The sequence below is a fragment of the Salmo salar genome, chromosome 11 (assembly GCF_965601325.2).
Source record: "Salmo salar chromosome 11, fSalSal1, whole genome shotgun sequence".
Taxonomy (NCBI): Eukaryota; Metazoa; Chordata; class Actinopteri; order Salmoniformes; family Salmonidae; genus Salmo; species Salmo salar.
In genome coordinates, this window is record NC_138301.1 from 65,037,934 (window position 1) to 65,054,753 (window position 16,820).

Genomic DNA, 16,820 nt, shown 5'->3' on the forward strand with positions numbered 1-16,820 from the left:
CTACAGTCTGTAGTGTTAAATGTAACCCTGCCTTGTTACAGTCTACAGTCTATAGTGTTACATGTAACCCTGTCTTGTTACAGTCTTCTGTCTATAGTGTTACATGTAACCCTGCCTTGTTACAGTCTATAGTGTTACATGTAACCCTGCCGTGTTACAGTCTACTGTCTATAGTGTTACATGTAACCCTGCCGTGTTATAGTCTACTTTCTATAGTGTTACATGTAACCCTGCCTTGTTACAGTCTACAGTCTGTAGTGTTACATGTAACCCTGCCTTGTTACAGTCTACAGTCTGTAGTGTTAAATGTAACCCTGCCTTGTTACAGTCTACAGTCTATAGTGTTACATGTAACCCTGTCTTGTTAGAGTCTTCTGTCTATAGTGTTAAATGTAACCCTGCCTTGTTACAGTCTATAGTGTTACATGTAACCCTGCCGTGTTACAGTCTACTGTCTATAGTGTTACATGTAACCCTGCCGTGTTATAGTCTACTTTCTATAGTGTTACATGTAACCCTGCCTTGTTACTGTCTACTGTCTTTAGTGTTACATGTAACCCTGCCTTGTTACTGTCTACTGCCTTAGTGTTACATGTAACCCTGTCTTGTTACTGTCTATAGTGTTACATGTAACCCTGTCTTGTTACTGTGTAACGTCTATAGTGTTACATGTAACCCTGCCTTGTTTCAGTCTACTGTCTATAGTGTTACATGTAACCCTGCCTTGTTCCATTCTACTGTCTATAGTGTTACATGTAACCCTGCCTTGTTACAGTCTACAGTCTGTAGTGTTACATGTAACCCTGCCTTGTAACAGTCTACAGTCTATAGTGTTAAATGTAATCCTGCCTTGTTACAGTCTACAGTCTATAGTGTTACATGTAACCCTGTCTTGTAACAGTCTTCTGTCTATAGAGTTACATGTAACCCTGCCTAGTTACAGTCTATAGTGTTACATGTAACCCTGCCGTGTTACAGTCTACTGTCTATAGTGTTACATGTAACCCTGCCTTGTTACTGTCTACTGTCTTTAGTGTTACATGTAACCCTGCTTTGTTCCAGTCTACTGTCTATAGTGTTACATGCAACCCTGCCTTGTTACAGTCTACTGCCTATAGTGTTACATGTAACCCTGTCTTGTTACTGTCTATAGTGTTACATGTAACCCTGCCTTGTTACAGTCTACTGTCTATAGTGTTACATGTAACCCTGCCTTGTTTCAGTCTACTGTCTATAGTGTTACATGTAACCCTGCCTTGTTCCAGTCTACTGTCTATAGTGTTACATCTAACCCTGCCTTGTTACTGTCTACTGTCTTTAGTGTTACATGTAACCCTGCTTTGTTACAGTCTACTGTCTATAGTGTTACATGTAACCCTGCCTTGTTACAGTCTACAGTCTGTAGTGTTACATGTAACCCTGCCTTGTAACAGTCTACAGTCTATAGTGTTAAATGTAATCCTGCCTTGTTACAGTCTACAGTCTATAGTGTTACATGTAACCCTGTCTTGTAACAGTCTTCTGTCTATAGTGTTATATGTAACCCTGCCTAGTTACAGTCTATAGTGTTACATGTAACCCTGCCGTGTTACAGTCTACAGTCTGTAGTGTTACATGTAACCCTGCCTTGTTACAGTCTACAGTCTGTAGTGTTAAATGTAACCCTGCCTTGTTACAGTCTACCGTCTATAGTGTTACATGTAACCCTGTCTTGTTACAGTCTTCTGTCTATAGTGTTAAATGTAACCCTGCCTTGTTACAGTCTATAGTGTTACATGTAACCCTGCCGTGTTACAGTCTACTTTCTATAGTGTTACATGTAACCCTGCCGTGTTATAGTCTACTTTCTATAGTGTTACATGTAACCCTGCCTTGTTACAGTCTACAGTCTGTAGTGTTACATGTAACCCTGCCTTGTTACAGTCTACAGTCTATAGTGTTACATGCAACCCTGCCTTGTTACAGTCTACTGCCTATAGTGTTACATGTAACCCTGTCTTGTTACTGTCTATAGTGTTACATGTAACCCTGCTTTGTTACAGTCTACTGTCTATAGTGTTACATGTAACCCTGCCTTGTTTCAGTCTACTGTCTATAGTGTTACATGTAACCCTGCCTTGTTCCAGTCTACTGTCTATAGTGTTACATCTAACCCTGCCTTGTTACTGTCTACTGTCTTTAGTGTTACATGTAACCCTGCTTTGTTCCAGTCTACTGTCTATAGTGTTACATGTAACCCTGCCTTGTTCCAGTCTACTGTCTATAGTGTTACATGTAACCCTGCCTTGTTACAGTCTACAGTCTATAGTGTTACATGTAACCCTGTCTTGTTACTGTCTACCATCTATAGTGTTACATGTAACCCTGCCTTGTTACAGTCTACTGTCTATAGTGTTACATGTAACCCTGCCTTGTATCAGTCTACTGTCTATAGTGTTACATGTAACCCTCTCTTGTTACTGTCTACAGTCTATAGTGTTAAATGTAACCCTGTCTTGTTCCAGTCTACTGTCTATAGTGTTACATGTAACCCTGCCTTGTTACAGTCTACTGTCTATAGTGTTACATGTAACCCTGCCTTGTTTCAGTCTACTGTCTATAGTGTTACATGTAACCCTGCCTTGTTACAGTCTACTGTCTATAGTGTTACATGTAACCCTGCCTTGTTTCAGTCTACTGTCTATAGTGTTACATGTAACCCTGCCTTGTTCCAGTCTACCGTCTATAGTGTTACATGCGACCCTGCCTTGTTACAGTCTACAGTCTGTAGTGTTACATGTTACCCTGTCTTGTTACTGTCTATAGTGTTACATGTAACCCTGCCTTGTTCCAGTCTACTGTCTATAGTGTTACATGTAACCCTGTCTTGTTCCAGTCTATAGTGTTACATGTAACCCTGCCTTGTTCCAGTCTATAGTGTTACATGTAACCCTGTCCTGATCCTGTCTATAGTGTTACATGTAACGCTGCCTTGTTCCAGTCTACTGTCTATAGTGTTACATGTAACCCTGCCTTGTTACAGTCTATAGTGTTACATGTAACCCTGCCTTGTTCCAGTCTACTGCCTATAGTGTTACATGTAACCCTGTCTTGTTACTGTCTATAGTGTTACATGTAACCCCGTCTTGTTACTGTCTACCATCTACAGTGTTACATGTAAGCCTGCCTTGTTACAGTCTACTGTCTATAGTGTTACATGTAACCCTGCCTTGTTTCAGTCTACTGTCTATAGTGTTACATGTAACCCTGTCTTGTTACTGTCTATAGTGTTACATGTAACCATGTCATGTTCCAGTCTACTGTCTATAGTGTTACATGTAACCCTGCCTTGTTTCAGTCTACTGTCAATAGTGTTACATGTAACCCTGCCTTGTTCCAGTCTACTGTCTATAGTGTTAAATGTAACCCTGCCTTGTTACAGTCTATAGTGTTACATGTAACCCTGCCGTGTTACAGTCTACTGTCTATAGTGTTACATGTAACCCTGCCGTGTTATAGTCTACTTTCTATAGTGTTACATGTAACCCTGCCTTGTTACAGTCTACAGTCTGTAGTGTTACATGTAACCCTGCCTTGTTACAGTCTACAGTCTGTAGTGTTAAATGTAACCCTGCCTTGTTACAGTCTACAGTCTATAGTGTTACATGTAACCCTGTCTTGTTAGAGTCTTCTGTCTATAGTGTTAAATGTAACCCTGCCTTGTTACAGTCTATAGTGTTACATGTAACCCTGCCGTGTTACAGTCTACTGTCTATAGTGTTACATGTAACCCTGCCGTGTTATAGTCTACTTTCTATAGTGTTACATGTAACCCTGCCTTGTTACTGTCTACTGTCTTTAGTGTTACATGTAACCCTGCCTTGTTACTGTCTACTGCCTTAGTGTTACATGTAACCCTGTCTTGTTACTGTCTATAGTGTTACATGTAACCCTGTCTTGTTACTGTGTAACGTCTATAGTGTTACATGTAACCCTGCCTTGTTTCAGTCTACTGTCTATAGTGTTACATGTAACCCTGCCTTGTTCCATTCTACTGTCTATAGTGTTACATGTAACCCTGCCTTGTTACAGTCTACAGTCTGTAGTGTTACATGTAACCCTGCCTTGTAACAGTCTACAGTCTATAGTGTTAAATGTAATCCTGCCTTGTTACAGTCTACAGTCTATAGTGTTACATGTAACCCTGTCTTGTAACAGTCTTCTGTCTATAGAGTTACATGTAACCCTGCCTAGTTACAGTCTATAGTGTTACATGTAACCCTGCCGTGTTACAGTCTACTGTCTATAGTGTTACATGTAACCCTGCCTTGTTACTGTCTACTGTCTTTAGTGTTACATGTAACCCTGCTTTGTTCCAGTCTACTGTCTATAGTGTTACATGCAACCCTGCCTTGTTACAGTCTACTGCCTATAGTGTTACATGTAACCCTGTCTTGTTACTGTCTATAGTGTTACATGTAACCCTGCCTTGTTACAGTCTACTGTCTATAGTGTTACATGTAACCCTGCCTTGTTTCAGTCTACTGTCTATAGTGTTACATGTAACCCTGCCTTGTTCCAGTCTACTGTCTATAGTGTTACATCTAACCCTGCCTTGTTACTGTCTACTGTCTTTAGTGTTACATGTAACCCTGCTTTGTTACAGTCTACTGTCTATAGTGTTACATGTAACCCTGCCTTGTTACAGTCTACAGTCTGTAGTGTTACATGTAACCCTGCCTTGTAACAGTCTACAGTCTATAGTGTTAAATGTAATCCTGCCTTGTTACAGTCTACAGTCTATAGTGTTACATGTAACCCTGTCTTGTAACAGTCTTCTGTCTATAGTGTTATATGTAACCCTGCCTAGTTACAGTCTATAGTGTTACATGTAACCCTGCCGTGTTACAGTCTACAGTCTGTAGTGTTACATGTAACCCTGCCTTGTTACAGTCTACAGTCTGTAGTGTTAAATGTAACCCTGCCTTGTTACAGTCTACCGTCTATAGTGTTACATGTAACCCTGTCTTGTTACAGTCTTCTGTCTATAGTGTTAAATGTAACCCTGCCTTGTTACAGTCTATAGTGTTACATGTAACCCTGCCGTGTTACAGTCTACTTTCTATAGTGTTACATGTAACCCTGCCGTGTTATAGTCTACTTTCTATAGTGTTACATGTAACCCTGCCTTGTTACAGTCTACAGTCTGTAGTGTTACATGTAACCCTGCCTTGTTACAGTCTACAGTCTGTAGTGTTAAATGTAACCCTGCCTTGTTACAGTCTTAGTGTTACATGTAACCCTGCCGTGTTACAGTCTACTGTCTATAGTGTTACATGTAACCCTGCCGTGTTATAGTCTACTTTCTATAGTGTTACATGTAACCCTGCCTTGTTACTGTCTACTGTCTTTAGTGTTACATGTAACCCTGCCTTGTTACTGTCTATAGTGTTACATGTAAACCTGCCTTGTTCCAGTCTATTGTCTATAGTGTGACATGTAACCCTGCCTTGTTACTGTCTATAGTGTTACATGTAACCCTGCCTTGTTCCAGTCTACTGTCTATAGTGTTACATCTAACCCTGCCTTGTTACATTCTACAGTCTATAGTGTTACATGTAACCCTGTCTTGTTACTGTCTACCGTCTATAGTGTTACATGTAACCCTGCCTTGTTACAGTCTACTGTCTATAGTGTTACATGTAACCCTGCCTTGTTTCAGTCTACTGTCTATAGTGTTACATGTAACCCTGCCTTGTTCCAGTCTAATGTCTATAGTGTTACATGCAACCCTGCCTTGTTACAGTCTATAGTGTTACATGTAACCCTGCCTTGTTACAGTCTATATTGTTACATGTAACCCTGCCTTGTTACTGTCTATAGTGGTACATGTAACCCTGCCTTGTTCCAGTCTACTGCCTTAGTGTTACATGTAACCCTGTCTTGTTACTGTCTATAGTGTTACATGTAACCCTGTCTTGTTACTGTCTACCGTCTATAGTGTTACATGTAACCCTGCCTTGTTTCAGTCTACTGTCTATAGTGTTACATGTAACCCTGCCTTGTTCCATTCTACTGTCTATAGTGTTACATGTAACCCTGCCTTGTAACAGTCTACAGTCTATAGTGTTAAATTTAATCCTGCCTTGTTACAGTCTACAGTCTATAGTGTTACATGTAACCCTGTCTTGTAACAGTCTTCTGTCTATAGTGTTACATGTAACCCTGCCTAGTTACAGTCTATAGTGTTACATGTAACCCTGCCGTGTTACAGTCTACTGTCTATAGTGTTACATGTAACCCTGCCTTGTTACTGTCTACTGTCTTTAGTGTTACATGTAACCCTGCTTTGTTCCAGTCTACTGTCTATAGTGTTACATGCAACCCTGCCTTGTTACAGTCCACAGTCTATAGTGTTACATGTAACCCTGTCTTGTTACTGTCTATAGTGTTACATGTAACCCTGCCTTGTTACAGTCTACTGTCTATAGTGTTACATGTAACCCTGCCTTGTTTCAGTCTACTGTCTATAGTGTTACATGTAACCCTGCCTTGTTACAGTCTACTGTCTATAGTGTTACATGCGACCCTGCCTTGTTACAGTCTACAGTCTGTAGTGTTACATGTTACCCTGTCTTGTTACTGTCTATAGTGTTACATGTAACCCTGCCTTGTTCCAGTCTACTGTCTATAGTGTTACATGTAACCCTGCCCTGTTAATGTCTATAGTGTTACATGTAACCCTGCCTTGTTCCAGTCTACTGTCTGTAGGTTTACATGTAACCCTGTCTTGCTACAGTCTACTGTCTATAGTGGTAAATGTAACCCTGCCTTGTACCAGTCTATAGTGTTACATGTAACCCTGTCTTGTTCCAGTCTATAGTGTTACATGTAACCCTGCCTTGTTCCAGTCTATAGTGTTACATGTAACCCTGTCCTGATCCTGTCTATAGTGTTACATGTAACGCTGCCTTGTTCCAGTCTACTGTCTATAGTGTTACATGTAACCCTGCCTTGTTACAGTCTATAGTGTTCAATGTAACCCTGCCTTGTTCCAGTCTACTGCCTATAGTGTTACATGTAACCCTGTCTTGTTACTGTCTATAGTGTTACATGTAACCCCGTCTTGTTACTGTCTACCGTCTACAGTGTTACATGTAACCCTGCCTTGTTACAGTCTACTGTCTATAGTGTTACATGTAACCCTGCCTTGTTTCAGTCTACTGTCTATAGTGTTACATGTAACCCTGTCTTGTTACTGTCTATAGTGTTACATGGAACCATGTCATGTTCCAGTCTACTGTCTATAGTGTTACATGTAACCCTGCCTTGTTTCAGTCTACTGTCAATAGTGTTACATGTAACCCTGCCTTGTTCCAGTCTACAGTCTATAGTGTTACATGTAACCCTGTCTTGTTACAGTCTTCTGTCTATAGTGTTAAATGTAACCCTGCCTTGTTACAGTCTATAGTGTTACATGTAACCCTGACGTGTTACAGTCTACTGTCTATAGTGTTACATGTAACCCTGCCGTGTTATAGTCTACTTTCTATAGTGTTACATGTAACCCTGCCTTGTTACTGTCTACTGTCTTTAGTGTTACATGTAACCCTGCATTGTTCCAGTCTACTGTCTATAGTGTTACATGCAACCCTGCCTTGTTACAGTCCACAGTCTATAGTGTTACATGTAACCCTGCCTTGTTCCAGTCTACTGTCTATAGTGTTACATGTAACCCTGCCTTGTTACTGTCTATAGTGTTACATGTAAACCTGCCTTGTTCCAGTCTATTGTCTATAGTGTGACATGTAACCCTGCCTTGTTACTGTCTATAGTGTTACATGTAACCCTGCCTTGTTACAGTCTATATTGTTACATGTAACCCTGCCTTGTTACTGTCTATAGTGTTACATGTAACCCTGCCTTGTTCCAGTCTACTGCCTTAGTGTTACATGTAACCCTGTCTTGTTACTGTCTATAGTGTTACATGTAACCCTGTCTTGTTACTGTCTACCGTCTATAGTGTTACATGTAACCCTGCCTTGTTTCAGTCTACTGTCTATAGTGTTACATGTAACCCTGCCTTGTTCCATTCTACTGTCTATAGTGTTACATGTAACCCTGCCTTGTTACAGTCTACAGTCTGTAGTGTTACATGTAACCCTGCCTTGTAACAGTCTACAGTCTATAGTGTTAAATGTAATCCTGCCTTGTTACAGTCTACAGTCTATAGTGTTACATGTAACCCTGTCTTGTAACAGTCTTCTGTCTATAGTGTTACATGTAACCCTGCCTAGTAACAGTCTATAGTGTTACATGTAACCATGCCGTGTTACAGTCTACTGTCTATAGTGTTACATGTAACCCTGCCTTGTTACTGTCTACTGTCTTTAGTGTTACATGTAACCCTGCTTTGTTCCAGTCTACTGTCTATAGTGTTACATGCAACCCTGCCTTGTTACAGTCTACTGCCTATAGTGTTACATGTAACCCTGTCTTGTTACTGTCTATAGTGTTACATGTAACCCTGCCTTGTTACAGTCTACTGTCTATAGTGTTACATGTAACCCTGCCTTGTTTCAGTCTACTGTCTATGGTGTTACATGTAACCCTGCCTTGTTCCATTCTACTGTCTTTAGTGTTACATGTAACCCTGCCTTGTTACAGTCTACAGTCTGTAGTGTTACATGTAACCCTGCCTTGTTACAGTCTACAGTCTGTAGTGTTAAATGTAACCCTGCCTTGTTACAGTCTACAGTCTATAGTGTTACATGTAACCCTGTCTTGTTACAGTCTTCTGTCTATAGTGTTAAATGTAACCCTGCCTTGTTACAGTCTAGAGTGTTACATGTAACCCTGCCGTGTTAAAGTCTACTGTCTATAGTGTTACATGTAACCCTGCCGTGTTATAGTCTACTTTCTATAGTGTTACATGTAACCCTGCCTTGTTACTGTCTACTGTCTTTAGTGTTACATGTAACCCTGCCTTGTTACTGTCTATAGTGTTACATGTAAACCTGCCTTGTTCCAGTCTATTGTCTATAGTGTGACATGTAACCCTGCCTTGTTACTGTCTATAGTGTTACATGTAACCCTGCCTTGTTCCAGTCTACTGTCTATAGTGTGACATGTAACCCTGTCTTGTTACTGTCTATAGTGTTACATGTAACCATGTCATGTTCCAGTCTACTGTCTATAGTGTTACATGTAACCCTGCCTTGTTTCAGTCTACTGTCAATAGTGTTACATGTAACCCTGCCTTGTTCCAGTCTACAGTCTATAGTGTTACATGTAACCCTGTCTTGTTACAGTCTTCTGTCTATAGTGTTAAATGTAACCCTGCCTTGTTACAGTCTATAGTGTTACATGTAACCCTGCCGTGTTACAGTCTACTGTCTATAGTGTTACATGTAACCCTGCCGTGTTATAGTCTACTTTCTATAGTGTTACATGTAACCCTGCCTTGTTACTGTCTACTGTCTTTAGTGTTACATGTAACCCTGCATTGTTCCAGTCTACTGTCTATAGTGTTACATGCAACCCTGCCTTGTTACAGTCCACAGTCTATAGTGTTACATGTAACCCTGCTTGTTCCAGTCTACTGTCTATAGTGTTACATGTAACCCTGCCTTGTTACTGTCTATAGTGTTACATGTAAACCTGCCTTGTTCCAGTCTATTGTCTATAGTGTGACATGTAACCCTGCCTTGTTACTGTCTATAGTGTTACATGTAACCCTGCCTTGTTACAGTCTATATTGTTACATGTAACCCTGCCTTGTTACTGTCTATAGTGTTACATGTAACCCTGCCTTGTTCCAGTCTACTGCCTTAGTGTTACATGTAACCCTGTCTTGTTACTGTCTATAGTGTTACATGTAACCCTGTCTTGTTACTGTCTACCGTCTATAGTGTTACATGTAACCCTGCCTTGTTTCAGTCTACTGTCTATAGTGTTACATGTAACCCTGCCTTGTTCCATTCTACTGTCTATAGTGTTACATGTAACCCTGCCTTGTTACAGTCTACAGTCTGTAGTGTTACATGTAACCCTGCCTTGTAACAGTCTACAGTCTATAGTGTTAAATGTAATCCTGCCTTGTTACAGTCTACAGTCTATAGTGTTACATGTAACCCTGTCTTGTAACAGTCTACTGTCTTTAGTGTTACATGTAACCCTGCTTTGTTCCAGTCTACTGTCTATAGTGTTACATGCAACCCTGCCTTGTTACAGTCTACTGCCTATAGTGTTACATGTAACCCTGTCTTGTTACTGTCTATAGTGTTACATGTAACCCTGCCTTGTTACAGTCTACTGTCTATAGTGTTACATGTAACCCTGCCTTGTTTCAGTCTACTGTCTATGGTGTTACATGTAACCCTGCCTTGTTCCATTCTACTGTCTTTAGTGTTACATGTAACCCTGCCTTGTTACAGTCTACAGTCTGTAGTGTTACATGTAACCCTGCCTTGTTACAGTCTACAGTCTGTAGTGTTACATGTAACCCTGCCTTGTTTCAGTCTACTGTCTATAGTGTTACATGTAACCCTGCCTTGTTCCAGTCTACTGTCTATAGTGTTACATCTAACCCTGCCTTGTTACTGTCTACTGTCTTTAGTGTTACATGTAACCCTGCTTTGTTCCAGTCTACTGTCTATAGTGTTACATGTAACCCTGCCTTGTTCCAGTCTACTGTCTATAGTGTTACATGTAACCCTGCCTTGTTACAGTCTACAGTCTATAGTGTTACATGTAACCCTGTCTTGTTACTGTCTACCATCTATAGTGTTACATGTAACCCTGCCTTGTTACAGTCTACTGTCTATAGTGTTACATGTAACCCTGCCTTGTATCAGTCTACTGTCTATAGTGTTACATGTAACCCTCTCTTGTTACTGTCTACAGTCTATAGTGTTAAATGTAACCCTGTCTTGTTCCAATCTACTGTCTATAGTGTTACATGTAACCCTGCCTTGTTACAGTCTACTGTCTATAGTGTTACATGTAACCCTGCCTTGTTTCAGTCTACTGTCTATAGTGTTACATGTAACCCTGCCTTATTACAGTCTACTGTCTATAGTGTTACATGTAACCCTGCCTTGTTTCAGTCTACTGTCTATAGTGTTACATGTAACCCTGCCTTGTTCCAGTCTACCGTCTATAGTGTTACATGCGACCCTGCCTTGTTACAGTCTACAGTCTGTAGTGTTACATGTTACCCTGTCTTGTTACTGTCTATAGTGTTACATGTAACCCTGCCTTGTTCCAGTCTACTGTCTATAGTGTTACATGTAACCCTGCCCTGTTAATGTCTATAGTGTTACATGTAACCCTGCCTTGTTCCAGTCTACTGTCTATAGTGTTACATGTAACCCTGTCTTGTTCCAGTCTATAGTGTTACATGTAACCCTGCCTTGTTCCAGTCTATAGTGTTACATGTAACCCTGTCCTGATCCTGTCTATAGTGTTACATGTAACGCTGCCTTGTTCCAGTCTACTGTCTATAGTGTTACATGTAACCCTGCCTTGTTACAGTCTATAGTGTTACATGTAACCCTGCCTTGTTCCAGTCTACTGCCTATAGTGTTACATGTAACCCTGTCTTGTTACTGTCTATAGTGTTACATGTAACCCCGTCTTGTTACTGTCTACCATCTACAGTGTTACATGTAAGCCTGCCTTGTTACAGTCTACTGTCTATAGTGTTACATGTAACCCTGCCTTGTTTCAGTCTACTGTCTATAGTGTTACATGTAACCCTGTCTTGTTACTGTCTATAGTGTTACATGTAACCCTGCCATGTTACAGTCTACAGTCTGTAGTGTTAAATGTAACCCTGCCTTGTTACAGTCTACAGTCTATGGTGTTAAATGTAATCCTGCCTTGTTACAGTATACAGTCTATAGTGTTACATGTAACCCTGTCTTGTAACAGTCTTCTGTCTATAGTGTTACATGTAACCCTGCCTAGTTACAGTCTATAGTGTTACATGTAACCCTGCCATGTTACAGTCTACAGTCTGTAGTGTTAAATGTAACCCTGCCTTGTTACAGTCTACAGTCTATAGTGTTACATGTAACCCTGTCTTGTTACAGTCTTCTGTCTATAGTGTTAAATGTAACCCTGCCTTGTTACAGTCTATAGTGTTACATGTAACCCTGCCGTGTTACAGTCTACTGTCTATAGTGTTACATGTAACCCTGCCGTGTTATAGTCTACTTTCTATAGTGTTACATGTAACCCTGCCTTGTTACAGTCTACAGTCTGTAGTGTTACATGTAACCCTGCCTTGTTACAGTCTACAGTCTATAGTGTTACATGTAACCCTGTCTTGTTAGAGTCTTCTATCTATAGTGTTAAATGTAACCCTGCCTTGTTACAGTCTATAGTGTTACATGTAACCCTGCCGTGTTACAGTCTACTGTCTGTAGTGTTACATGTAACCCTGCCGTGTTATAGTCTACTTTCTATAGTGTTACATGTAACCCTGCCTTGTTACTGTCTACTGTCTTTAGTGTTACATGTAACCCTGCCTTGTTACTGTCTACTGCGTTAGTGTTACATGTAACCCTGTCTTGTTACTGTCTATAGTGTTACATGTAACCCTGTCTTGTTACTGTGTAACGTCTATAGTGTTACATGTAACCCTGCCTTGTTTCAGTCTACTGTCTATAGTGTTACATGTAACCCTGCCTTGTTCCATTCTACTGTCTATAGTGTTACATGTAACCCTGCCTTGTTACAGTCTACAGTCTGTAGTGTTACATGTAACCCTGCCTTGTAACAGTCTACAGTCTATAGTGTTAAATGTAATCCTGCCTTGTTACAGTCTACAGTCTATAGTGTTACATGTAACCCTGTCTTGTAACAGTCTTCTGTCTATAGAGTTACATGTAACCCTGCCTAGTTACAGTCTATAGTGTTACATGTAACCCTGCCGTGTTACAGTCTACTGTCTATAGTGTTACATGTAACCCTGCCTTGTTACTGTCTACTGTCTTTAGTGTTACATGTAACCCTGCTTTGTTCCAGTCTACTGTCTATAGTGTTACATGCAACCCTGCCTTGTTACAGTCTACTGCCTATAGTGTTACATGTAACCCTGTCTTGTTACTGTCTATAGTGTTACATGTAACCCTGCCTTGTTACAGTCTACTGTCTATAGTGTTACATGTAACCCTGCCTTGTTTCAGTCTACTGTCTATAGTGTTACATGTAACCCTGCCTTGTTCCAGTCTACTGTCTATAGTGTTACATCTAACCCTGCCTTGTTACTGTCTACTGTCTTTAGTGTTACATGTAACCCTGCTTTGTTACAGTCTACTGTCTATAGTGTTACATGTAACCCTGCCTTGTTACAGTCTACAGTCTATAGTGTTACATGTAACCCTGTCTTGTAACAGTCTTCTGTCTATAGTGTTACATGTAACCCTGCCTAGTTACAGTCTATAGTGTTACATGTAACCCTGCCGTGTTACAGTCTACAGTCTGTAGTGTTACATGTAACCCTGCCTTGTTACAGTCTACAGTCTGTAGTGTTAAATGTAACCCTGCCTTGTTACAGTCTACCGTCTATAGTGTTACATGTAACCCTGTCTTGTTACAGTCTTCTGTCTATAGTGTTAAATGTAACCCTGCCTTGTTACAGTCTATAGTGTTACATGTAACCCTGCCGTGTTACAGTCTACTGTCTATAGTGTTACATGTAACCCTGCCGTGTTATAGTCTACTTTCTATAGTGTTACATGTATCCCTGCCTTGTTACAGTCTACAGTCTGTAGTGTTACATGTAACCCTGCCTTGTTACAGTCTACAGTCTGTAGTGTTAAATGTAACCCTGCCTTGTTACAGTCTACAGTCTATAGTGTTACATGTAACCCTGTCTTGTTACAGTCTTCTGTCTATAGTGTTAAATGTAACCCTGCCTTGTTACAGTCTTAGTGTTACATGTAACCCTGCCGTGTTACAGTCTACTGTCTATAGTGTTACATGTAACCCTGCCGTGTTATAGTCTACTTTCTATAGTGTTACATGTAACCCTGCCTTGTTACTGTCTACTGTCTTTAGTGTTACATGTAACCCTGCCTTGTTACTGTCTACTGCCTTAGTGTTACATGTAACCCTGCCTAGTTACAGTCTATAGTGTTACATGTAACCCTGCCGTGTTACAGTCTACTGTCTATAGTGTTACATGTAACCCTGCCTTGTTACTGTCTACTGTCTTTAGTGTTACATGTAACCCTGCTTTGTTCCAGTCTACTGTCTATAGTGTTACATGCAACCCTGCCTTGTTACAGTCCACAGTCTATAGTGTTACATGTAACCCTGCCTTGTTCCAGTCTACTGTCTATAGTGTTACATGTAACCCTACCTTGTTACTGTCTATAGTGTTACATGTAAACCTGCCTTGTTCCAGTCTATTGTCTATAGTGTGACATGTAACCCTGCCTTGTAACAGTCTACAGTCTATAGTGTTAAATGTAATCCTGCCTTGTTACAGTCTACAGTCTATAGTGTTACATGTAACCCTGTCTTGTAACAGTCTTCTGTCTATAGTGTTACATGTAACCCTGCCTTGTTACAGTCTACTGTCTATAGTGTTACATGTAACCCTGCCTTGTTTCAGTCTACTGTCTATAGTGTTACATGTAACCCTGCCTTGTTCCATTCTACTGTCTTTAGTGTTACATGTAACCCTGCCTTGTTACAGTCTACAGTCTGTAGTGTTACATGTAACCCTGCCTTGTTACAGTCTACAGTCTGTAGTGTTACATGCAACCCTGCCTTGTTACAGTCCACAGTCTATAGTGTTACATGTAACCCTGCCTTGTTCCAGTCTACTGTCTATAGTGTTACATGTAACCCTGCCTTGTTACTGTCTATAGTGTTACATGTAACCCTGCCTTGTTCCAGTCTACTGTCTATAGTGTTACATCTAACCCTGCCTTGTTACTGTCTACTGTCTTTAGTGTTACATGTAACCCTGCCTTGTTACAGTCTATAGTGTTCCATGTAACCCTGCCTTGTTCCAGTCTACTGCCTATAGTGTTACATGTAACCCTGTCTTGTTACTGTCTATAGTGTTACATGTATCCCCGTCTTGTTACTGTCTACCGTCTACAGTGTTACATGTAACCCTGCCTTGTTACAGTCTACTGTCTATAGTGTTACATGTAACCCTGCCTTGTTTCAGTCTACTGTCTATAGTGTTACATGTAACCCTGTCTTGTTACTGTCTATAGTGTTACATGTAACCATGTCATGTTCCAGTCTACTGTCTATAGTGTTACATGTAACCCTGCCTTGTTTCAGTCTACTGTCAATAGTGTTACATGTAACCCTGCCTTGTTCCAGTCTACAGTCTATAGTGTTACATGTAACCCTGTCTTGTTACAGTCTTCTGTCTATAGTGTTAAATGTAACCCTGCCTTGTTACAGTCTATAGTGTTACATGTAACCCTGCCGTGTTACAGTCTACTGTCTATAGTGTTACATGTAACCCTGCCGTGTTATAGTCTACTTTCTATAGTGTTACATGTAACCCTGCCTTGTTACTGTCTACTGTCTTTAGTGTTACATGTAACCCTGCATTGTTCCAGTCTACTGTCTATAGTGTTACATGCAACCCTGCTTGTTCCAGTCTACTGTCTATAGTGTTACATGTAACCCTGCCTTGTTACTGTCTATAGTGTTACATGTAAACCTGCCTTGTTCCAGTCTATTGTCTATAGTGTGACATGTAACCCTGCCTTGTTACTGTCTATAGTGTTACATGTAACCCTGCCTTGTTACAGTCTATATTGTTACATGTAACCCTGCCTTGTTACTGTCTATAGTGTTACATGTAACCCTGCCTTGTTCCAGTCTACTGCCTTAGTGTTACATGTAACCCTGTCTTGTTACTGTCTATAGTGTTACATGTAACCCTGTCTTGTTACTGTCTACCGTCTATAGTGTTACATGTAACCCTGCCTTGTTTCAGTCTACTGTCTATAGTGTTACATGTAACCCTGCCTTGTTCCATTCTACTGTCTATAGTGTTACATGTAACCCTGCCTTGTTACAGTCTACAGTCTGTAGTGTTACATGTAACCCTGCCTTGTAACAGTCTACAGTCTATAGTGTTAAATGTAATCCTGCCTTGTTACAGTCTACAGTCTATAGTGTTACATGTAACCCTGTCTTGTAACAGTCTTCTGTCTATAGTGTTACATGTAACCCTGCCTAGTAACAGTCTATAGTGTTACATGTAACCATGCCGTGTTACAGTCTAATGTCTATAGTGTTACATGTAACCCTGTCTTGTTACTGTCTACTGTCTTTAGTGTTACATGTAACCCTGCTTTGTTCCAGTCTACTGTCTATAGTGTTACATGCAACCCTGCCTTGTTACAGTCTACAGTCTATAGTGTTACATGTAACCCTGTCTTGTAACAGTCTTCTGTCTATAGTGTTACATGTAACCCTGTCCTGTCTTGTTACTGTCTATAGTGTTACATGTAACCCTGCCTTGTTACAGTCTACTGTCTATAGTGTTACATGTAACCCTGCCTTGTTTCAGTCTACTGTCTATGGTGTTACATGTAACCCTGCCTTGTTCCATTCTACTGTCTTTAGTGTTACATGTAACCCTGCCTTGTTACAGTCTACAGTCTGTAGTGTTACATGTAACCCTGCCTTGTTACAGTCTACAGTCTGTAGTGTTAAATGTAACCCTGCCTTGTTACAGTCTACAGTCTATAGTGTTACATGTAACCCTGTCTTGTTACAGTCTTCTGTCTATAGTGTTAAATGTAACCCTGCCTTGTTACAGTCTAGAGTGTTACATGTAACCCTGCCGT